The sequence below is a fragment of the Jaculus jaculus genome, chromosome 4 (genome assembly GCF_020740685.1).
Source record: "Jaculus jaculus isolate mJacJac1 chromosome 4, mJacJac1.mat.Y.cur, whole genome shotgun sequence".
In the NCBI taxonomy this organism is placed as follows: Eukaryota; Metazoa; Chordata; class Mammalia; order Rodentia; family Dipodidae; genus Jaculus; species Jaculus jaculus.
Window position 1 is genome coordinate 54,498,066 of NC_059105.1, and position 26,145 is coordinate 54,524,210.

Sequence of the window (26,145 nt, forward strand, 5' to 3'; positions counted from 1 at the left end):
TGAATCAAAATGATAAAATATTTATTATAAATAAGTACAAAATAATTGCACTATAAATAAGTATAAAATTTCAGTTACATAATTCAATAATGGCAGTTACTATCCAGAGGATAAATACAAATTTAATTAATTGTACATTAAAACCAAAATTAATGTGTATAATTAACATTTTGCCTCTAAAAATGATCATTTTGTTGTAATAAACATACTTTGATGAACTGTACACTATTAACTATTTAAAAGAATGAACAACAGCAGTTCTAATTTCTATTTTTACCTATGATTTTGAATATACATGCTAATTATAGTATTCAAATCTTCAATAGAGTGAATAATATTACTTTCTCCCAAAGAGAAATTCTTCTTCTTGCCTTCTTTGCTAGAGGTAAACTTTCAGTATTGGAATGTCTTGCCCAATGGACACAAATGGATCTATTTAGTTCAACAGTATGCTAAGTCCTATAATTAAGTGTTTTCTATAGAATTCTGTTTCCACGTAGCATAGAAGACCACTGGAGAAACCAAATAGCCATGGGAGAAATAAAATGTATTTATGGGATGCAACTCCAATAAAGGAAGACTAGGGACAACAAGTCTCAAGTGAGCTATCCTGCTTGGCGGTATTCCATGAGCACTGTGACACATCATTGTTAGGAAAGGTAGTGTTCTTGCTGTACTATGCAAGGACATGTGGAAGCATCACACATGTGGAGTTTGAAGTTGGCCTCATACAACTTAGGTGATTTTAACCTGTGTCCTTGTAATAAAGCAAACTATAACTATGAACATAACAGCCTTCTGAGACCATGTTGATCTTTTTGTCAATTATTGAAATGGTTGTTGGTTTTGAGCTAGAAGTGGAATTTTGTATCAAGAGTGGTGGTTTTGAGGATTCTGAACCTTAATTTTTGGAGAAGCAAAAGTTGTGGAGTGTTCTGTAACTATACAAATATTTGATTAACATTTGTCACAATTTCTTTAATCTTGTAACTATCACTCTCTAACTAAGACCAGTAATAATTATGTACCTTATTAGCTAACATCAGTAATAATTACAACCCTGAGAATTTTCTGAATTAAGCATACTCACTAAATTTCTTTTATAGGTGAAGCAACTGAAATAATTGAATAATTCATTTTGGCTCTCAAAGCAGTACCTCACAGTATCAAAGAAAAATGAATATTTACTTCAACATTATTATAGACTGAATTTGTAGTTAAAATCTTATCAACATAACAATGTTGATTAATTTTGCACATAATTAAATGCATTGTGTTAGGAATAAGTAAAGTAGAAGGCAAAACATTATTGAATTTTAAATTTACAAGTAAAACTTGAAAATATTTACTAACAATATATTTTCTTCTAATAAATAAACAAAAATCTCACCCAACTGTTTTTCTGAAAGTCTCTGCTTTCAAATGCCTCCTGAAGCTTTATCTAATCACAGAGAAATAGAATTTTGAGAAAAAAAATAGTTCTTTAGCTATGTATTAGAAACAAAAAAGATCTGTCTTCTGAAACAATCTGCACATTAAGAACAGGAAATTCACAAACATCCAGAAGTCAGAATGCTTTGGATAGTACTCATGTAACACATAATATAACTCCAGCACAGTGCAGGAACTGGTATGTCTTCCTAATCAGGAACTGAGTCTCACATCTTCTGTGAGGAAGGCAGTTGAGTATTTCTAGAAAACAGTTCTGTTGTGTGGGCCACAGTTGATATCCCTAACAATGCACATGAGCCTTATGTAATAGAAATAAGCATGTACAGCAAATATGAAAGGCCTAATCTGGCTTGAATGAGGCCTTCACAGAAAACACTGAGATGATCTGTTAGTTGCAACATTGAATTAGGCAAGTATTAAATAAGGGTAAGAATGTATTTACCAAGTCATAAACAAAAGCCTTACTGATCATTGGATCAAGTGCCAACAAATGGCAAGTAATATATCTTAGAAAATGCTTTAATTCTATTTCAAGTGAACCAAAAATAAATTCAATTATTTAAATAAAATCTGTTTGAATGTAACAATGCAACATGTTGGAAAATATCTGTATTGATGAGCTGCAGTCATATTACAATTATATTATTTATGTTTGACTTAGAAGAAAGAGTCCAGGTATAGAGGCAAAGAGAAATGCTGATATATGCAGTATTCAAAACTTACGTAGATCAACGTATTAGGAGTTTGAACAATTGTGCTTGGAGGCAATGATCTATGGGGTGCATTTGACAATAGTTTTACAAAGAATTACCATGACATTATCTTGTTTGTAATCATACAACATATGGTAAAATTAATAACTGATGTTATCAATACATTTCAAACTGAAAATATCTATAGTATAAAACATTTTCTTATGGAATAAATGCTTTCTATTTTTCTGACTGCATAATTAGTTATGTACATTATTCATGCATATGCATTCAAGAGTCAAAAATAATAGAATTTCTGATTTTTATCTATAAGACTATATCCTAAAATTATTATATTGGCTAAAATAAGATCCTTTGCATTGGAATTAATCAATAGGAATAGAAAATTACATTATTGGATAGTTGTTAATTTATGTTATAATCAAATACCAAAATAATATTTGAAATATCAACCTCATGTTAATTTGTTAATTATTACTACTGTCCCTACAAACCAAAAATATGTAAAAATGTGTTTTGATAATTCAAGTGTTAACTGAACTTTAACTAACATTTAATTTCTTTGTTTTTACTTTTTGTAATTAGGCTATTTAGATTATACTTTCAGAACAAAGATTTAATGGATTCAGCTTCTTGTCCATTGATTGCTGTATCAAAAAGTGTTGTTTCAGTATTTTTTGCAGAGTTAAACATTTTGCTTGCCAAAGTATACAAGAATAAGCCATTTCATAGTTTTGAAGATTTAGAAAAAACAAAATTGGGCTGGAGAGACGGCTTAAGGGTTAAGCACTTGCCTGTGAAGCCTAAGGACCCTGGTTCAAGGCTTGATTCCACAGGACCCACATTAGCCAGATGCACAAAAGGGCTCATGCGTCTGGAGTTTGTTTGCAGTGGCTGGAAGCCCTGGCATGCCCATTGTCTATCTTTCTATCTATCTATCTATCTATCTATCTATCTATCTATCTATCTATCTATCTATCTATCTATCTGCCTCTCTCTCTCTCTCTCTCACAGATAAATAAACAAAAATGAACAACAAAGAATATTTTAAATAAACAAAGTTTATTACTTTGAAGATGCTTTGGGTAAATCCCCAATAGAGAAGTTTCAATAAACCATCCCTTGGAGGAGCACAGGAAAGTCAGGAAAGAAGGTAAAGATATAGGTTAAGATATATTAGAAATTAATTATGGATACAAAATGCAGTATGTGTTGATTTACTATAATATCCTTTCACGGTAACCATTTTACTATTCATAGATCATGGATTAATCAATGAAAAGACACCAGAGATAATTTGATGTTGAATTTTTATTTTCCATTTCTTATAAGCTCTTAAAACTGCTTCTGAATCTTGAAGCCATAGGAAGATAATGCCAAAATTAGAGAAATAGTCTCTTACTCTGAGCAATTCTTATGGTAAGCTTTCCTACTCCATTTTTTAAAATTATTTATTTATTTATTTATTTATTTATTTATTTATTTTGGTTTTTCAAGGTAGGGTCTCACTCTGGCTCGGGCTTGACCTGGAATTCACTATGTATTCTCAGGGTGGCCTCGAACTCATGGCAATCCTCCTACCTCTGCTTCCTGAGTGCTGGGATTAAAGGTGTGCACCACCACGCCTGGCTCCATTTGTTTTTAAATGTCTTATATATTTACTTATGAGAGAGTGTATATGTGAGTATAGTCACACAAGGGCATCTTGTCACTGCAAATGAAAAACACCATGTGAAAATTTGTGTATCTGGCTTTATGATGGTGCTGAAGTATTAAACTCAGTCTGACAGGCTTTACAAGCAAGTACTTTTAACTTCTAAGCCATTTCCTCAGCCCTTATCTATCAGTTTTTTTATTATTTATTTATTTCATAGAGAAAGAGGGAGAGAAAATGGGCATGCCAAGGCCTCTAGCCACTGCAAATGAACTCCAGATATGTGCTCTACCTGGTACATATGGCTAACATGGGTCCTGGGGAATTGGACCTGGGTCCTTTGGCTTTGTAGGCACATGCCTTAACCACTAAACCATCCCTCCAGCCCTTAAATCTCAGTTTATTTGAACTTTCATTGCTGCTAAGGGTGTACCAATTTTCCTACTCTGTTTCATTTCGTTATCTTACATATATCCTTGGATTTTATATATACTATGAGATAAATCCATTAGCTTTCACCCACCCAAGAACAATTTTACTGTTGCATCCAGTTTAATATCCATCTAGAACTCATAGTTTTGTAGGCTAAATAAATGCACATTACGAATGGGAAAGTTCAAGTCATTGGGCTAAGTATTTTACTCCATGTTCTTGGGAATGCAAAGCACCAACATATTTTACAGAAATATATTAGAAAATACATTTGCTAGCTAAAATCCAGTTACTGAAAGGTCATCATAGAATAAGTTTATTTATTCTAGTTTAAGCTGTCAATAATTATAGTAACATAAAATATTGTGAAAATTACAAGTATAATGTCCAATAAAAGAGCTGACATTGTAATTCATTATATTATAAAGGAGAAAATCATTATAGAACATTCATATGACAAAGCTTAATACTATTACAGGATTTCTAAAATTAGATCAATCATGTTATGTTTTCTTAATTTCATGCAACAATAAAACCTACATGATACCTTAAGATTAGTGAATAAATGAGTGACATATTTTCTTTAAATAAAATCCAAGTATTTTCATGAATGTTTCAACTTCTACATATAGGTTTAGTTTTTATAATGAAACTAGGCCATCTATATCTAGAAATAAAGAAATGGAAGATGGAAGCAAGAGATTAAAGATGAAGGAAATAAAGGAGGGGAGGAGGTGACTAAGTGATTAGAAGAAATGAAACTCATTATTTAGTATTCCATGCTTATGGTGGTTTGAATAGAATAGATGGTCCCCAATATATTCAGTTGTTTGTTTGTAGATTGCATCTGCAGTCACCTGGCTGGAGGCAGTGTCACTGGGTGGATCTTAAGGTGTGGTGATGGGCTTCAGATTTCAATCTAAAGATATGCAAAGTGTGCCTAGCTGGAGTTCCTTAAGTGTGCTGTGGCTTTTGGTTTTCGGCTTATACTTCTCTCTCTCTCTCTGTTTGGTCCTGTGAAGGCAGGCCAGCTTCTTCTGCCATTTATGGAACTTCCCCTGGATCTGTAAGCTTCAATAAATATTGCTTCCTCCAGAACTGTGTCTGGTCTGAAAGTTCATCTCAGCGAACCTGAAGCTGTCTGCTACAGAATTTGGTACCAAGGAGTGGGCTGAGATGATCCTGACCATGTGGATGTTGATCTTTTGGTACCTTTGTTTTGGAGGAATAGGCATGGACTTGGTGCTTGCAACTGAAGATGTCTTCTGAGTGGTAAGCCAACTTTTATGGACTATTCTAATGAGAGCCTGAGAATACTAAGTGCAGACAGAATTGAACTTCGAGGCTTGGTTTATGAGCTTTCTAGGGGGAAGGAAAGACTACATAGGACTTTGTTGGAACTGGGCTACTGGCATAAGTGTGGGTGCATCCTGCTGCCCAGGCCCAGAGAGTTTGATCAAGGTTAAATTTATAGTAGACTGATGTGCTTGACTCGAGATATTGAACTGAGAGATTTAAGATTTTAAGCTGGAAAACCTCAAGCAAGTTAAAATTATAGGCACTGAGACTGATTTTAGGTTACTGAATATGCTATTGTCAAACACATTAGCAGTCTTAAAGGAAGATGGTCCAGTTGCTTTACCATGGAAAGGATGCCTGAGGAAAGAATATCATAGAAATGGAAACACTTTTGGAAAGAGTTGACTTGAGAAACAACCTGATTTTCAAGTTTATGATTTATTTTATCTGTCAATTAAGAATAAGGCTGTGTCCTGCACACCCGGTATTGGTTTCAGAAACATGAAAAATGTGAGGAGTGGTAGTGAATTGCACATGCTTCTGGGAGCTGATGCTGAGATGCAGCATGAGGTAGGGCCTGATTCCCTGATAGGCTGAAAGAGCCTTTGGAAAATGTGAGGAGTGGTCATGAATTGCACATGGTTCCAGGAGTTGCTGCTGAGATGCAGCATGAGGCAGGGCATGATGCCCTGACAGGCTGAAAGAGCCTTTGGAAGATGGACCGTGGCTTGCATGAAGACCTCAAGATGTTTTGGATATACCAGGACTATGCAAGGGTTATCATGGAGTGCACTGTTGCCTGGGATGGAAGTGTTCCCCTGCTACTCTGCCCAGCTAGAGGGAAGAATTAGAAAAATTCTAGAGACTGTCAGTCTCTGGTTATGTTGAACTTGAACTGTAGACCTTTGATGTTTGTTTGTTGGTTGTTGAGTTTGCATAGTTTTAGTCTCTCCTTGCTATACCTTATACCAGTTAAAAATGTTTACTCTGTACCTTTATATGTTGGAAATGTTTAACTTGTTTAATTTTATAGGTCTTAATATCTTAAATTAGTGAAGATTGTGGGGAACTTTGAAATTGAACCGAGTAAAATTTACAATGTGAGATGGTTCTAAATCTATTGGGTGCCAGGGGTGGAATGTGGTGGTTTGAATAGAATAGATGACCCTCAATATATTCAGTTGTTTATTTGTTTGTAGATTGCATCTGCAGTCACCTGGCTGGAGGCAATGTCACTGGGATGGCTCTGAAGGTGTGGTAGTGGGTTTCAGATTTCAGTCTAAAGATATGCAAAGTGTGTCTAGCTGGAGTTCCTGAAGTGTGTGGTCGCTTTTGGTTTTTGGCTTGTACTTCTCTTTCTTTCTGTTTGGTCCTGTGAAGGCAGGCCAGCTTCTTCTGCCATTTATGGAACTTCCCCTGGATCTGTAAGCTTCAATAAATCCCTTCCTCCACAAATATGCTGGTCTGGAAGTTCATCTCAGTGAACCTGAATCTTTCTGCTTCAATTCTCTAAATGGAAAAGGATTTAACTATTCATACCAATAAAATATGAATAAATACTAAAAGCTGTATCATTCCTTCCATATATGAATAGGAGAATATTCAGTTAAATGTCAAAAAGTGCAAGTGTATAATATGAAGTAAAATATTTTGAAGTAGCAAGTATTGACAAATTTACCTCTGACTGTATCATCAGTAACACACCTGAGCTGCACTATCAGATTGTTTCTCATCTGGGCGGCATCTGAAGGCAGGGCATTAAGGAGCACATGCATGCATGAAACAAGCTGAGGGAGGTCTTCCCAAGCTTACATTTTTGATTTGCTGTGTTCCCAACTTTCAAGATTTTGTATTTCATATCAGATCACAATGAATGACACATAACAGAGCAAGGTACTCTACCCTTATGCCTGCATATGCAGCACAGGAGATATGGAAGAAAATGAAGTAAAAATAGAATTAATAAAACTGTTAATGTAGAATACTAATGAAGAACATTAAAAAGATAAAATCAGTTGGAGAAACTGAAAAATATTGCTTACTATATGTGTAATTTTGGATTTATCTTCATTGGACTTCAAAACACAAAAGCATGACAATGTGATTCTTAAAAAAAAAAAAAAAGTTTTGCTTCACTATTTCCTACAACCTTCTTTATGCTAAGATCTGTTACAAGTAAGCCATACACATACTTATATTACTTAACTCATTTTCCTTTCAGAAAAAGAAATATGAATTATCACTGATCAAAAACAATTTTAGATGACTACTACTTAATTCAACATACTGTCATGATAAATAGCAACTTTTCCAGTACTAATCAATAAATATTATTTTTTAACCTTCAATATGGGTATTAGAAAATTAAGTTAGCAGCAAGTAAAAGAATTATTGGTGAAAGTAAGGGGTATGGGAATGTGTACCTAAGATCCCAGCACTCAACAGGTGACAGAGCATCAGATGTTCATCTCTAGCTTTGTAGCAAATCAGAAGCCAATTAGCATGGACAGAGTGAGACATATTCTCAAATATATCTACTGGACCTACATGTGTATGCTTATAATACCAATATTATAAAATATCACTGGTTAGTTAATACATTTTTATTCTTGTTTACAGCTTGTGTTTTTTGGTGTTGCTGTTTTGTTTATTTGTTTTTTTTTTTTTTTTTGATTTTCGAGGTAGGGTCTCACTCATCCAGGTTGACCTGGAATTCACTATAGTCTCAGGGTGGCCTCAAACTCACGGCAATCCACCTATCTTTGCCTCCCAAGTACTAAGATTAAAGGCATACACCACCACACCCAGCTACAGCTTGTTTAAAACTTATAGGAGACATAATAAAATATTTTTTTTTTACAAATGAATGAGCTATCATGTGATAGACATTCACATTTAACTTTGCATATAATCACTATAAAAATAAAAGTAGATTTGACAGCTTCAGTACCATATACTTGCAGAGTTTAAAGTCAACATATGCCATATAGCAAAACTCTGTCTAAATAAATGGATTAAGGGTACTAATAAAAATAACAATTGTCAGCATAATTGAAAATAAAGTTCTGTCTAGAAGGAATCTGATTATATATAAAGATACATGATGGCAGATGATCAAAACTGTCTGACACAATTTGAGCTTGCTATAGAAAGAAAGTCTAACCTATTCCGGTGTTCTCTTCTCTGTGAGACAACCCGTTATATAGACTTAAACAATGAAAAATTTAAAAAAACATACCTGAAAGGCTAGAAAGATTGCTCAGTGGTTAAAGGTACTTCCTTACAAACCCTGATGGTCCCAAGTCTCAATCCTTCAGAAGTTATGCAAAGCCAAATGCACAAAGTAGTTCATGTGTCTGGAGGTTATTTGCAATGACAAAAAGCCCTGGTATGCTCACTCGTATTCTCTCTCTCTCTCTCTCTCTCTCTCTCTCTCTCTTTCCCTCTCTCTCTCTCTTATAAATAAGTAAATAAACAATAAGATAAAGTACGTAGGAATTATAATGATCAGAAAGAAATATGTTAACCTGACTTTGCCCACATATAACATGATCATCTAAATAGAAAAAATAAATGAATTGTACTAATAACTAACATACCTTGAAACAAATAAGAAATTTTAGTAACATTACAGTAATCAGAAATAATATAAAAAGACAATTACTTTTTTACATGCCAGGAGTGAAGAAATGCACATGAGAATTAAAAACATAATACCACGTGCATTGAAAAGACTAATCTTTGTCCAGTAACCACATAAGAAATAAAATAATGAAAATAATGAAAGTGATCAATGGACCAAACAAACTGATAAAGATGCAACCCCATAAGTGAGTTAGTTCCCAGGTAATTAATCTCTCCCCATAAACAAACCAAACTGAACAGCTATGCACACATCAAACTACACCCTTACACTAGTTAATAAAATCAGGTGAAAGAACATAGCATATTGTATTAAAATACAACAAAACACAAAGTGTTGCCTAAGCCACTGGTATTCAACCTTCAGGAAGCCTAGCATGAAGAGAGTTTCTCATTCTTGGAAAAAGTAGAGAAACTCAAGTCTAGTCCTTAGACTTGTATCCAGTGATAGCCTCTCCATGGTGAAAGAGTGCTGGCAAAGCACTCGCTGCCAGCTCACTATCAACAGACTGAAACTATGCCAGGTGTTAAAGAGAATGCCTCCAACATCCTTCCCCATATCTGTAGTTTGTAAGTAGAAATAGGACTCCAGTAGCTAAGGAGCAGCAGGAAAGCTGTCCTAGAGTTTTTATGTTGAGTAGAGAGTCAATCCACCATGGTTCTGCCAAGAACACAATAGAAATTGAAGACATATAAACAGATCACTGTACACAGAGCCTTAGAAGAGCTCCTCAACACATTCATAAACTTCAGTCCTTCAGTACTGGGTTGGGACTGCTGAGGCATTCAGCCTCATGTACTGAGCATCTACAAGATTCCTTGACTCTCAGGCCTGCAATCTGCTATTTTTGGACTGCTGTAATCTAACCCAGTAAATTCCCTATTAATACAATTCATTCTATAAGTTCTGTTACTCTATAGAGCCCTAAGTAATACAGATTGTGGTACCAGGAGTGGTTCTAGAGAAAAAAAAATATTAAAGATGGGTTTTCCTAGTGGTCTTGGTGCTCCCTGGAGTTGGTTCTCCAACTTCAGTGCTACTAAAGGCTCTACTGGTAATAAGGAGAGAGCTTTTGCTGGTAATAAGGAGGGCACTAATAATGGTGTGAACTATTTAAAGAACTCTATGAGTTAGATGTCTTTGGTGATCCTGAGTCACATCTTGTGAAGAACAAGGAATTTACTGAATCTGTATCAAGAATTTTTGAGTTATTTGTGGAAAAGTAAGATTGATGATGATGCTGAATGGTTATTTCTTGTGACTCTGGATAAACTATCAAGAGAAAACCAGAAACTTAGAAACAAAAATTTAAGACCTGCATATATTATCTGAAGAATTCTAATGGTACCCTGTAGGAAAGTCTCCTCTCTAGCCAGAAAAGGGCTCAAATTGCAGAAAAAAACAGACCCAATTGTAAGATTGGCGAACTTAAAACATAAGCTCAATTCCTAGTCTTATAGGAGCTTTCTAACTTGTATGGGCAGAAGCATGGGGAATATGTGTGGGAATGGATTTTAAGGGTGTGGGGTGATGGAAGAAGGAACATAAGATTGGGTCAGGCTGAATTTACTGAAATGGGCCCATTGAGCAGAGATTTTGGGTTCAATATTGTAGCACATGCAGTTGGAAGAAGTGTCAAGGGTTTATTTTGTTAGTTGGCTAAAGTATGGATCCAGAGATGGTCTACTGTGAATGAGCTTGAACTGTTTGATATCTCTTGGCATAATGTTGATTAAGGGATCAAAAAGCTTAGAGAACTTAGAATGCTTGAGTATATTTGCCATGTAAACTCATCTTTGCCTCTACAATGGCAGCATCCAGAAGATGTGCCCTTAACTAAGACTGTAAGAAACATATTTATGAGGAGAGAACCAGCATACTTAAAGTGCCCAATCACATGTCTTTTATGTAAAGAGACATCACAGTGGGATACAAAGTAGGTGATGTAGATACAGTGGGTCTGACTGGACCTCAGAGTAACAAGGGCCAAGTATCAGCACTGAATTGCCAAAGGCAGGGTGAGCATGTTTACTGTAATGGACAGTGTAGGCAAAACAATGCTCGTAAAGGTATGACTAGTGTAGACCTTTGGTACTGGCTGATTAATCATAGTGTTTCCAGAAGTGAAATATATATGTAGCCTACTAAGTTCCTGCTTGATCTGTATAAGCAGAAAAGTTCCAGGTCAAAGGAGCTAGAGGCCCCTTGATTGAAAGGGTGGCCAGGTTCCCTTGAGGAAGGACCCTCCCATAATCCCCAAAAGTTTCAATTTTAAGCTTTTTGTTATCTTTCCTCAGAGGGACCTGTGGCCTTTTGCTATGGTAACTGTACACTGGGTAAAAGGAAATAATCAGACCGTTGTGGGATTACTGGACACTGGCTCTGACATTGATCCCAGGAGATCCCAAAGAGCACCATGACACTCTAGTTAAAGTAGGTGCTTACGGAGGTCAGGTGATCAATGGAGTTTTAGCAAATGTTAGACTGCCAGTGGGTCCAGTGGGTCCCAAAACTTATCCTGTTGTTATTTCCCCAGTCCCAGAATGCATAATTGGGATAGACATACTTAGGATTTGTCAGAACCCCTACATTGGTTCCCTGACTTGTGGAGGGAAGGCTATTATGGTTGGAAAGGCCAAATGGAAGCAACCAGAGTATCATCCACCAAGGAAAATAGTGCACCAAAAACAATATAGGATCCCTAGAAGAAATGCAGAAGTCAATGCCACTATAAAGGGCTTGGAGGATTCAAGGTTGGTGGTTCCCATCATGTTTCCCTTTAACTCTCCTATTTGGCCTCTTCAGAAGACACACAGACCCTGGAGAATGATAGTGGATTACTGGAAACTCAATCAGATGGTGACTCCAATTTCAGCTGCTGTACCAGCTGTGGTTTCTTTACTTGAGCAGATTAACACATCTCCTGGTACCTGGTATGCAGCTAGTGATCTTACAAATGCCTTCTTCTCCATTACCTGTCCATAAGGACCACCAGAAGCAATTTGTCTTAACCTGGCAGGGGTCAGCAGTACACATTTACTGTTTTACTTTAAAGTTATATTAACTACCCAGCCCTGTGTCATAGCTCAGTTTGCTGGGATCTTGACTGTCTGGGCCATCCACAAAGTGTCACATTAGTCCATTATATCAATGACGTTATGCTGATTGGATCAAATACAGCATATATGCACCAGGGGATGGTAAATAAATCCATCCAAAATTCAAGGACATTCCACCTAGATGAAATTTCTCGGATGTCAGTGGTATGGGACATGTATTTATATTCCTTCTAAGGTGAAGGATAAGTTGTTGCATCTGGTCCCTTCTACTACTAAGAAAGAAGCACAATGTCTAGTGGGCTTATTTGGAATTTGGCGACGGCACATTCCTCACTTGGTTGTGTTACTCCATCCCATATACCAAGTGACTCAGAATGCTACTAGTGTTCAGTGGGACTCAGAACAAGAGAAGGTTCTTCAACAGGTCCAGGTTGCTATGCAGGCTGCTCTGCCATTTGGGCCATATGATACAGCAGATCCAATGGTATTCGAGGTATCAGCAGTGGATAGAGATGCTGTTTGGAGCCTTTGGCTGGCCCCCATATGTGGACCACAGTGGAGGCCCTTGGGATTCTGGAGAAAGGCCCTGCCATCATTTGCTGACAATTTTTCTCCCTTTAAGAGATAGCGCTTGTCCTGCTATTGGACCTTAGTAGAAACTGAATTCTTTACAATGAGCCATCAAGTTATTATGAGACCTGAATTGCCCATTATAAGCTGGGTGTTATATGACTCACCAGGCCATAAAGTTGGATGTACACATCAGCAGTCCATTATCAAGTGGAAGTGGTATATCCATGTTCAGGACAGAGCAACCCCTGAAGGTGCAAGTAAGTTACATGAGGTAGTTGCCCAAATGCCTATTGTTGCTACTCCTATTATGGGGGGTGCCCTATGATCAACTAACTGAGGAGGAGAAGAATAGGGCATGGTTTACAGATGGTTCAGCATGTTATGTGGGAATCTCCCAGAAATTGATAGTTGCAGCATTACAGCCCCTTCCTGGGACAACTCTGAAGGACTGTGGTGAAGGGACGTCTTCACAATGGACAGATGACAGGCAGTGCACATGGCTGTACATTTTGTATGGAAGGAAAAGTGGCCAGATATGCAGTTATACACTGATTCATGGGCTGTGGCCAATGCTTTGGCCAGATGGTCTGGGTCTTGGAAGGAGCACAATTGGAAAATTGGTGAGAAGAACATTAGGGGAAGTTGTATGTGGATAGAGCTCGCTGAATGGGCAAAGGATATATACTTGTGTCCCATGTTAATGCTCATCAGAAATTGGCATAATCAGAGGACGACTTTAATAATGAAGTAGGTAAGATAACCCATTCTGTGGATAGTGGTCAACCTCTTCCCTCAACTACTAATGTCATTGCCCATGGGCTCATGAACAAAGTGACCATGACCCTCATGGCAAAGATGCAGATTATGCATGGGACCAACGACATGGACTTCTGCTAAGTAAGGCTGGCCTATCTATGGCTGCTGCTAACTTCCAAATATGCCAGCAGCAGTGACCAACTCTGAGCACCCAATATGATAGCATTCCTCAGGTGACCAGGCAGCAACTTGCTGGCAAGTTGACTACACTGAACCTCTACTATAATGAAAAAGGCAGTGTTTTGTCCTTACTGGAATAGACACTTATTTTGCATATGCATTTGCTTTTCCTTCACAGAATACTTTGGCCAAAACTACTATCCTTGAGTTCACAGAATGCCTTACACACCATCATGTTATTCTACACAGCAATTCTTGTGACCAAGGAACTCACTTCACACAACCAAGGAAATATGGCAATGGGCTCATGATCACTAGTCCTAACATGTGCCCCACCACCCTGAAGCAGCTGGCTTTATAGAACAGTGGAACAGCCTTCTAAAGAAACAACTACTGCACCTACTAGGTGGAAATTGCTTGGAAGGCTAGGAGAGTGTCCTCCAGCAGTGTGCATATGCTTTGAATCAGCATTCTATAGATGACGCTGTTGCTCCTATAGCCTGGATTCATGGGTGCAGGAATCAAGGAGTGGAAATGTGAATGGTGCCCCTTACCACCACCCCAAGTGATCCATTAGCCATTTTTTTTTTTTTTTTGCACCTGTTCCAACAACCTTACACTCTGATTGCCTAGAGGTCTGGGTTCCAGAGGGGGGAGTGCTTTTGCCATTAGACACAAAGAACATTCCATTGAACTGGAAGCTAAGACTTCCCCATGGCCAATTTGGGCTCCTGATGCCCTTGAGTGAACAGGATGAGAAAGGAGTTACAGTGTTAGCAGGGGTGATTGATCCAGACTGCCAAGAGGAAATTGGACTGCACCTCCACAATGGAGGTAAGAAAGAGTATGTCTGGAACACAGGAGATCCTTTAGGGCATCTCTTGGTGTTACCATGCTCTGTTATCCAAAGCCAATGGACAACTGCAACAACCCAATCAAGGCAGTGGTATAAATGACCCAGATCCTTAAGGAATGAAGGTATGAATCACTCCTTCAAGAAAAGAACCAAGACCTGCTGAGGTGCTTGCTGAAGGTTGAGGAAATACAGAATGGGTAGTAGAAGGCAATTATAGATACCAGCTAAGGCCACATGACCAGTTACAAAAACAAGTACAAGCCGGGAGTGGTGGCATACACCTTTAATCCCAGCATTTGGGAGGCAGAGGTAGGAGGATCTCTGTGAAAGGCCACCCTGAGACTACATAGTGAATTCCAGGTCAGTCTGGGCTAGAGAGTAACCCTACCTTGAAAAAAAAAAAAAAAAAAAAAACCAAGTACAGTAATTGCCATGAGTCTTTCTGTCTTACTTTACTAAGAGTGTTTTTACATATCTATACCAATATTAAAATGCTTTTGGTCTTCCTCTATTTCTCTATTATGTAATTATTACTGATTAAGGACATATAGCTAGTTAAGCACTGTTAAATTTATATTTGACTTATTATATTAGACCCTAAGCATTCCTCAAGTAACCTTGATTTGTATGGGGGGGGGGTAGATGGTGCATTTCTGGTTGTACCAGGGATAGTTATATATGACCTTGTTAATGTCTTCATTTTGAAATGAAGTATGATGAAAGGAGATATGGTTTTGTGTCAAGGGCAAGGTGTGGACTTATGATGGTTAAGTTTGTGTCAACTTGATCAGTTTAGGAATCCACAGACATTCCTCATAAGGGGATCTCTGTGGTTGCATCCAGGAATGATTAACTAAAGCAGAAATCCTTCTCCTAGGGTGAGCCCTTCCCTCAGAGTGGGGGCCCAGAGTGGTGGGGCTTTGTCTAAAGAATCTCTGGGAAGGAAAGTATCCTCTCCTCCTACCTGGCTGCTAGTGCTGCTCATTGCTTGCTGTTTTCCAGTGTTGACTAAAGACTAGTGTGGACTGAAGAGCAGTGTCTCTCCAGGAAGCCTTCAGTCCTTCGGTGCTGGACTGGGACTACTGAGGCATCCAGCCTTGTCGACTGAGCATCTACCAGGTTCCTTGACTCTTAGGCCAACAACCTGCTATTATTGGACTGCCATAAGCTAATACAGTAAATTCTCTTTCAATATAGTTCATTCAATTGGTTCTGTTCCTCTAGAGAATCCTGACTAATACAAACAGCAAATGTAGACAAATACATAAACTACAACAAAAATTCAGCAAACAAAATGACTCATAATAATTTAGAGAAAGCCTACATATGGGAAGAAAAAATATAGACATATAACAAGGGTTTCTTTAAATTCAGTAATTAATGGAACTCTAACCATTAGATATAAAATGGACAGATATACCATATTCATGGAAGAAAAGCTTAATATTTTTAAGACATTGATGAATTAATAAAATATCATCAAGGTAAAAATTGCTGCAAGTTATTTTGAAGATATCAACATGTAGAGAAAACAGCCAGAATAACTAATGGAGCAACAAAGAATAGAACTGGAGTACAACACTACTTGATTTTAATATTCACTGTAAACTTATAGTAGTAAGGCAATGTGGTAGCAGAGAAAGACTAGAAAAATTCATCAGTTGAACAGAATGCAAAGCCCAGAAGGGCACATTCATAAGTAGATTCCACGTATTTTTGCCATAGGAAGAAGGCAAAATAGTAGAGAAAATGTAGTGCCCTAAAACAATGATAGTATATCTGGACACACATAACCCCATGAAAATATTACAAGGTGAATATTGACAAATACTTCAACCCACTCACACAAATAAAAATGTGACAAAATGGCTCACATATTTAATGTAAAACACAGAAGTGTAAGCTCTACAAATTTTCAAGATAAATAAGATGAAATCTAGATAATATTAGATTTACCAATGACATTTTAGATACAATGCTGAAGTTACAATTCACAAAAGAATCAATTGATAAACTGCTCTTCAATACTGAAGCTTTTTGATCCAGGAAAGACATAGACAATATTTTAAAAGGACATTAGGAGAAAGTATTTGTAAATATCATTCCAAAGGACTGTTATCAAAAATATAAAAAGAGTTTTTGAGGATCATAAACATAATCATGGCCAACAAAATATATTAAAGTTTTTAAAGTTGTATAAGTAATAGGTAAGTATGTGGAAAGGTGAATGACATAGAGGTGGGGGATGGGTGGCTTGGAGGGAGACCACTTGCAATAGCATGCAAGGGACTAATGATTCTATCTCAGGAATAAGAAAAAGACAAAGAAAAAAACATAAAAGGTACCCACTGCCATGTATCATCTCTAGAGAATGGACAGTAACCAAAATTATACAGTGATACCATTATAACCCTACAGTGATGAACAGAGTAGACACCAATAACCCCCAGTTCTGGTGAAAATATAACAACATGACTCTTCTTTATTTCTCAAGGATAGTAAAAAAAAAAAAAAAAAAAAAAAAAAAATCACAATCACATTGGAAGGTAAGTAGTCAGTTTTCAGTAAAGAGAACAAATTCCTACACAACCCAACAGCCAGGACCATTTACATTTACTCAATGGATCTGAAAATGTATGGCCACACAAAAACCTACACGTCAATATCTGTACCAGTTTCATTCATCATTCCCCAAACTTAGGTCAATCAAGATGTTCATTAACAGGTGATGAGCAATAAACAATAGCACAACTAAAAATATAATATTATTTAGTATCAAAAAGAAATGAGATAACAAGGCATGCAAATACATGAGTCATATTTACATGTATGTAATAAATGAACAAAAGCCAACCTAAATTTGTGCATACTATATATCTTCAACTGTATGGCATCCCACAACAAAAGCATGAAAATGTAAACATATTAGTAGATACTATGGTTTAAAACACTAAAAGCAGTAATAACAAGACAGAATTTTAGGTTAGTGAAATCATACTTTAATAGTGCAATGATAGGTATGTATATATAAATTAATATAAATTTATAAATATAAATATTTATTTATAAATGTAAATATTTATAAATATAAATAAATAAATATAAATTTATTTTTAAATATAAATTTGAGAAAGTTATAAATATAAATTTAATTTTAAATATACATTTGAGAAAGTTCATAGAATGTTTAACACCAATAATGAACTCTAGCATAAACATATATTGCATATGCAAATAAAATGTATGAAAGTAAATTTTGTCACATTTGACAATTATGACAAGTGTGGAAGCTGTCAATGATGTGAAGGCTCTGTATGTATGTTGTTGGGCTGCATGAAAAATATCTGTACCAATTTTACTATATGCCTGCTAATCTCAAACTTATCTAAGGGCTGGAGAGATGGATCAGTGGTTAAGACACTTGCCTGCAAAGGCTAATGACCAGGATTCCATTTACCAATAACAACATAAAGCCAGATCCCCAAAATAGCACATGCATCTAGAGTTTGTTTGCAGCCAAAGGAGGCCTTGGCATGTCCATATTAATATTCATTCTTTCCCTCCACCCTGTTTCCTTGAAAATAAATAAATAAAATTAAAAAAAATTAGCTAAGATGAGATTTATTTGGAAGGGAGGGTAAGGGTGCAGGGGACACAACTGGACCAAAATGGCAATGATACCATAAAATTCTATATCTTAAAAGACTGAATAAATGGTTGAACCTCCATCAGGTCCTTAGAGGGAACATCTGAAGCACAGGGCCCTGGAGAAGATATGTTGCATATTAACCTTAATCTTCTGTTTTTCTCTCTCCATCTTTTCTCTTTCCCTTTTATATTACCTATTTTTTTTTCCTTCTTTTCCCTTGACACTGGCCTTTAACTCCCAGTACCAGCATGTGGTTAACATGCACAATGAGCTGTTGATCAGAGAGACCTACAAGGTTTCCCAAAAGAAGACATATTTCTGCCAGAGTACTTGATAACCCACCAAAGGTTAATTGTAAGACCCTAATTCTAAAGGTACTATATGCTGTTGGTACAGAACATGGAGTGACCTGGCTGGAATCAGGAAGAGAAGCAGTCCCCAGACAGTTGGCTGGTCTTGTACCAGTAGGTGCTAATTGTACAAATGGGGGGAAATGACCAACATCTGTCTAAGCAAATCATGGTCTAAGCTATTCAGCAGCAAACAACGTGACATGATTTTTACACAAGTGCAATAGTGGCACACAACCATTGTGGGTAACCAACTGCTCTTGGATTGGCTACTGGATCCTCTCAGTAGAATCTACCCATAGCTGGAGCTGGGAAACATGTCAGAATCATATCCAAAACATGAGCCTGTTCTCCATTATTAAGCTTCCACCAATCATGAGCTACAAGAGGGCCTACACCTATTAAATTCTCACTAAAGTAATAATGGTTATCCAGTTTATTTGGTGCTGACTTAACTCTCTGTTGGAGAATTTGTTTCTGGTTTTCAGATGGATGCAGAACTTGAGGAGAGAATCTGCCCGTCACACCTCACCAGGGCCCCAGCTGAAACTATAGAGTAATTGTGGAAATGAGCAAGAATACTGCTTTCTTGGTGAATCTGGTACCAACATAAGGGTAAAGCAGATAGACACAGAGAACACTCAACTCCTATTTAATCAGATATCTAGAGACACAGAGGCTCCCAAGACCTCATCATTAAAGCAGACCTAAAATGAACCCAATATGTCTCAGGGAAATTCATGGAAGAGGAATGAAAAAGATTGTTAGAGCAACATGTTGGGCCATTATGCACAGAGACATTGCCTCCTCCCCATAACTGATGGCTAACCCCACAATGCACAACTCACATTCCCCTAGGAGGAGGGTCCTTTTGGAGGGGTGAGGACAGGGAGGAGGCTAACAATGGTACCAACATGGCTGTATATACACTATATGCATAACTAATTAAAAAATGAAAAAAAAATCTTGGTAGTTACTTAACTAAAGAACTTGCCAACTTTTTATTACAATATTTTAATCATATATAATGGCTTTTATGTTTTTTTTTAACCAGTGTTCTCATTAGGTTTTATACAAGAGCATGGTGAGAGGTTTTTGACTGGAGCTTGGGCAACTTACCAGTGGGCTATACCACTGAAGAATATAGTGATTCTTTCTCAATAATCATTAAATGTCAAAAGCTCATCAGAAAGGGATGGGCCTCCAGAGATCCTTTCCTTTCCATGAAGGGTGTGTATATGGGTCCAATCTTGTGCAGTTCTTGTGGAGTTATCCACAGCTACTGAGGTATCACGAGTGCAGTGACCATGTTATACCCTCAGGACTGTTCCACAACATTTTTTCCAGTCTCTTACATTCTTCCTGCCAACATCTAACCCAGATGGTCTCTGAGCCTTAGAGATAGTGATATAGAAGCTCCATTAGGGCTAAACATTTAACAGTCATTTATTCTCAGAACTTTGAGTTTCTATAGTACTTGAAAACCACTACAAAAATAAAAGAGAAACATAAAAATAAAAAGAAACAAAAATAATTTCTGAGCAGGGCCAATAACAATACTCACTTATGGTCATTAGCATAAATATTTAGATCATTTGCCAGCTATGTCATTATATTTGTTTTTTTTTTAAACTAAATGTATTGGGGATTTGTGTAAATGTTAATCTCATTGGAAGAAAGATTAATATTAATGTCTACTTTTTTTTTTTTTTTTTTGGTTTTTCACAATAGGGTTTCACTCTAGCTCAGGCTGACCTGGAATTCACTATGTAGTTTCAGGGTGGCCTCAAATTCATGGCAATCCTCCTACTTCTGCCTCCTGAGTGCTGTGATTAAAGACATGTGCCACCATGCTCAGCTTTAGTGTATTTTTTAAAAGTATTTTTAATTTATTATTTGAGAGAGAGAGAGAGAGAGAGAGAGAGAGAGAGAAAGAGAGAGAGAGATGTATATGGAGAGATAAATAGAGAGAATGTGAATTCTAGGGCCATAAGATGCTGCAAGTAAACTCCAGATACACATGCCACCTTGGGCATCTGGCTTACGTAGGTCCTGGGAAATCAAATTTGGGTCCACTTGTTTTGAAGGCAAGCTCTTTAGCTGCTAAGCTATCTCTTCAGCGCTAATGGGACTAATTAGCCATCAATTAATATGAGTTGCATCCAAACCTGATGTTCTCCATTACATAATTTAATTACATGAATACTTAAAACAGGCTTATAAAGAAAAATACATATTATATGATAATCACATCCAATTTCTTATCACATGGGGTGATTTATTTTTGTGTTTGCTTCTGAATAGCTGAGCTTGCCATATGGTTTTCTATAGTCTTGGCCAGAATATACAGTGTTTAATGTTGGCATGACACATTTGTCAAGATATCTAGACAATATAGTAATAAGTGCTATATAAATACTCTGAATTCAGGAAAAATGTGTCAGTAACAAAAATTTTTCTACAATGTATATTCAATATTTGAATAAACATCTCATTTCCATCATTTGAATAAACCTACTTTCTTTTTTCCAGTTTGGAAAACAGTGATGTGCACAGCAACATAGTTTTTAGATTACTTAGAATGGCTTAGTTGGCTTACAAGATATAACAATGACTAAATTAAAATACATAATTTTGCAAATAAGAAGACAACTAAACTTAACCATCTGAGTGATTTACAACTGTAGATTCCATTTGATAGGAGTATTTAAAAATTGTTTTCATTAACTGACAATACTTTTTTTAGGGAAATTATGAGAGAGTCCTTCAAATACATAAGTAATATTTCACTTTTTCTTTGTAGTATACATCATGATGGTATAGATATACAGTGTGGAATGGATAAATCAAACCATTTGAAGTGGGATATACTTTAAATAGCTATTAAATTTTATGGTGAGGACACTATGCTGAATACTGTTACTGGTGAACGCTCAGTCACCATGATGAACAATTGATCTATTGAACTGACGAGTTGAGGTCATCATTCTTTGACATATTATCACTTTCCCTCAGTTTCTGGGAACTATCATTCTGCTTCCTCCTTATGCCAATCTGACCTCTTTAATGTCACATGTAGGTGAGGTCATGTGTTATTTAATTGGATTTTCTGATCTGGTTTATTCAGCATAATGTTCCAAAGGTTCACTTGTGCTTTAGCAAATGAAAGAATCTCTTTTTAGGTACTGATGATATTTCATGGGGTAAAGAAAATACACTACATAAACATTTTACTTTAAAGAGTAAGTAAAGATTACTCTTGTTGTTATTTTCTTTATTGAGCTAAATGAGTAATTGGTTTTGGAAATTATGCTGGCTTGTGTCTTTCATTTTTTTTTTATTACAGATAGAAAGAAACTTCTCTCAGTGTTACAAATGGAATTGGCGAATAATGTCTAAATCCATAAGGCTCAGATCATACAAAAAAGAATCTGAACATTCCTATTTCCGAAAGATGGCTAAAATGTGCACATACAAAATGCTGGTTCCCTGTTTTAATCACAAGCCTACATTAAATAAAAATGGATATTTCTGGACTCCTACTAGAAACCAATCTGATAAGGCATGAAAGCAGTAATATACAGTAATATACATTGGTATTTATCATTTAATGAGTTTTTCTACCCTTTATGACTAAAAGAATCACAATAATTCATAGCTCAAGATGAGACTCCATTGTTTGTCTTCCCATTACATTTTATTCATATTAACCATTTTCATTGTCTTTTGTGCTATTTGTTTGTAATTCTGGTGCTTATATTATATTATTACTTTTCCTTCCTCAAGAGATTCATTACTTGATTATGTCTGACTCATAATGACTAGAAATTTTTATTTGTTTTGTTTTAGTTTTTTTGAGGTAGGATCTCACTAGCCCAGGCTGACCTGGAATTCACTATGTAGTCTCAGGGTGGCCTTGAACCCATGGTGATCCTTTTACTTCTGCCTCCTGAGTGCTGGGATTAAAGGTGTGTGCCACCACCCCCGGCTGGAATTTTTAATTTTGTTTTTGAATATTTAACTCAAAGGATTTACTTGACCCACATGCTTTTAGTTCTGATAATGGTAAATGCTACATGCTGCTCATTTCCCCTCACTGCATTTGATTTCACGCTGATAGCCTTCCAATGTAGTATTTAGTATCTGCTCAATTTACATTTCAGATTACATTTAGATAATGTTTGATGTTTATTAGGAGAATGTTCCTGGACATGGTATTATCTAAGTTCCATTCAAAAACATCACATACGAACAATAAACATGATTATGAATACAAAGCATTTACATTAGGGTCTGACCTGAAGACATTCACAACCCAATAGCCTCCATAATTATATTTGACTATATGTAAAAGTCATTATTGTACAAATAGCTTTTGACATTAATAAGTTAGTATAAAATAAGAGAGAATTTCATATAGTAATACTTTTGTTTTTAAAATCATTAGCTTTATGATGCAGAAAATATTTTAAATCTATGTTGATATTATTTCCCCTGGTGAATTGTCAGATAGATATATACTAAAATGAATAAGTAGAAGTGGTTTAGCAAAACAAGTATAGATGAATAAACAGTATTATGCTGGAGAGATGGCTCAGCAATTAAGGCACTTCTGTGCAAAGCCAAGTGACCCAGGTTTAAGTCCCCAGAATCCACATAAGTCTTGGTAAAAAGTGGTGTAAGTGTCTGGAGTTCATTTGCAGAAGCTGAAGGCCCTAGCATGCCCATTCTCTCTCTTATTCTTTCTCTCTCTCTCAAATAAAAAATAAAATTAAACTATAATAAGTTAAATTTAAAAAATAAAAATAAACAGCATTTTTGAAGAAGTTTATTTATGTGGCTCAAACACGATGAAGCATCATGAAAATTCAGATGAGTGCTGAAGTAGACATCTGCTTTACCCCTGAAAGAATAACCCAATAACATTTAGTGACATTGGTATGTCTAGCAGTATATTAGCATTTTTGACATTAATTACTTTAAATTTTAGCATTAAGACAAATATTTCATACTAATTAATGAATAATATATTCTCCTAGAAAAATGTAGCTTCTGTGTCATGCCAAGCTCTGGGAGAATAGTTAATGTGATATTTTATGTTGCTCAGAATGTGTGAGGTAGTGAAATTCTACTCAGCCAAAGAGAAATGCCAGGGCATTTTTAATAAGACCCTAAGTGAAATGCTAACATATGTTCTGAAAAAAAGTTGCTTTTAACAAAATGCAAAATAAATGTTATGCTTCATGTGTTATTTTGAGTAAAGGCAAGATTTACTTTGGTGAAATTACCAAGGAAACTGTTTTCCAGTTCCATGTAATCCCTCAATATTCCTAGTGTTGCAACATTCAACTTTTACAGGTTCAATTATTATATTTTGAAACATCTTACATTATAACACTATAAACAACAGTTCTTTTATTATATTGTATACTAATACCTTTTAAAAGTATAGGATACTGATCTTATGTTCTTAGAAGTCAGAACTCTTACTGGTAAGAGCTTTCCTAATACTCAAGGTTTCACTACAGGAATACTGCTGTGTCCCTTCAAAACAATATTTTTAAAATTTACTTAGAAATAAATACTTGGAATAGTTTATGAAAAAAATGTGGCTTATTAACTGTGATTTTGATACTAAAAACAATATTGTTTAATCAACTTAAAAGAATATTATGATTGATATACTGAAATGCACTGAAGAATGATTTTCCCCCCACAGGAACATCGATTGTTTCTTATCTCTAGACCCAAGAATGCCTGGCTTTGGCATCAGCTACTTAAACTCAAAAACTTCTAATATTCTTTTTTATCGTTAAGTAGAAACTTTTTATGGACATATAATGTTTTGTTACCATCCTTTTCCTCCTCCCTGCCCCATTCCACTGAGGGCTCACTTCAGTGTGATTACTGGTATAGGGTTTATATATGTTTCTTGATAATTCATAGTATAAATATATTTTGACAAATTTCAATTCAGCATTCCGTATTTTAAGAAGATAATAGGATTCTTAACTATTTATAAACATTTACATGTTATCTTATTTGATTTGATATAAAATATTCAGAATCATAATGTTTAATTACTAGACACCAATTTTAAAAAGAAAAAAAATAACACATGCTGTGTGGAATGTGGAGAAACTTCCAATATATTCAATATATTTCTTGGGCATGTGTAAAATGGAACAAAATACTGGAAAATATATTTATGTAGATTAATGAAATTTTAAAAATGCATGTTACATTCCTCAGCAATTTTACCTCTGAGCATTTATCCAAAGACATGAAAATCAATGTCTTTGTAACAAAAACACAAAAATTTCTGTTCATAGTGGTTTCATCTGTAATAATTTCATATTCAACACAGCCAAAAGATTTCCAGTAAATGAAACATTACGCATAGGGGTAGAGGCATATTCCATGACTTACTGATCAACTCAAGGAACTTTTAACAGGGTACACTTCACTTGTGGGAGATCACACTCAGAGCCTCACTGATGCTGTGCAATCACTCTGTGACAGAAACACAGTGGCATTCCAAAAGCTAACAAGTATCAGTGAACACACGCACATGCACGCAAGAAAAACACTTGTATATGTCTTAGAAAGTTATTCCCAATGCAAAATTGAATGTATTCTTAAAATAATAAATTTTAGATATTAAAATTTATTTTTATTTGCTATGATTTGTGGATATGGGTGTGACTATACAGGTTCAATATTAGAGATAACTTTTGGTGATGGAACCACATTTTACTTCAACTTTTATTAGTTACATGCTATAACTGTATGACACAATGGCTTGGATATTTTATATTTTTGACACATAACAGTTTAATATTATAAAAGGATTCAGGAAGATGAAACAATGTGAGACATCACATGTTTAAGACATCCATCAACTGTTAATGCCATACATTTTATGTTCATTTTCCAAGTCATTATGTATACATAACTTTTATAATTCTTTTTAAAAAAGATTTTTAAAAACACTATCAATCTAGCTAAGTAGCTGTCTGTCTACATGCTTCTCTCCATCATTTGTCTATTAGTGATCTACCACTCTAAAGTATTGGAATGGAAGTAAAATAAACTATTCTTGGATATAGACATGTCAAAATTTCAAGGTAAATAGCAGGCCACCCTAGTGTATAAGATATTTTCATAAACTCTGTGAGCATTAATGACAGGCATTAAGGTTTCCTAGAAATTATACAGGAATTCTACTTAACCATATGGAAGGCAGTTGCTGTAATTCACAAAGCAATGTGTGGACTGAAAGCAGTAAACAAAATATATACAAGAAAATTAATCATTTAAACATATGTTTACTTAAACATGGTATGTCTTCTTATGGTTTTATATTGAAATAGTGAAACATAAGGTTTGAGAGTCACATCTTAAAAATAATGAGACTGATATTCATCAAATATAATTAGTCTCAAAAATTGAAGTTACATTATGGCCCAAGGTAATTTTGATAATCTATACAAAATAAAAAGAGGTTGTTAATCCATACATATCTGCTT

The 26,145-nt window shown here is 35.6% G+C and overlaps 1 protein-coding gene and 1 non-coding gene across 3 annotated transcripts in view; one reads left to right on the plus strand and one right to left on the minus strand.

Moving 5' to 3' along the window:
- Nucleotides 1-26,145, minus strand: part of Znf804a (zinc finger protein 804A) — a 279,798-nt gene that overhangs the window by 143,895 nt on the left and 109,758 nt on the right. The gene's annotated exons all lie outside the window — the stretch shown is intronic.
- On the plus strand, nucleotides 8,644-8,767 carry LOC123460511. Its single transcript, XR_006637059.1, has one exon. It is a non-coding gene; the product is annotated as a small nucleolar RNA SNORA28 (small nucleolar RNA).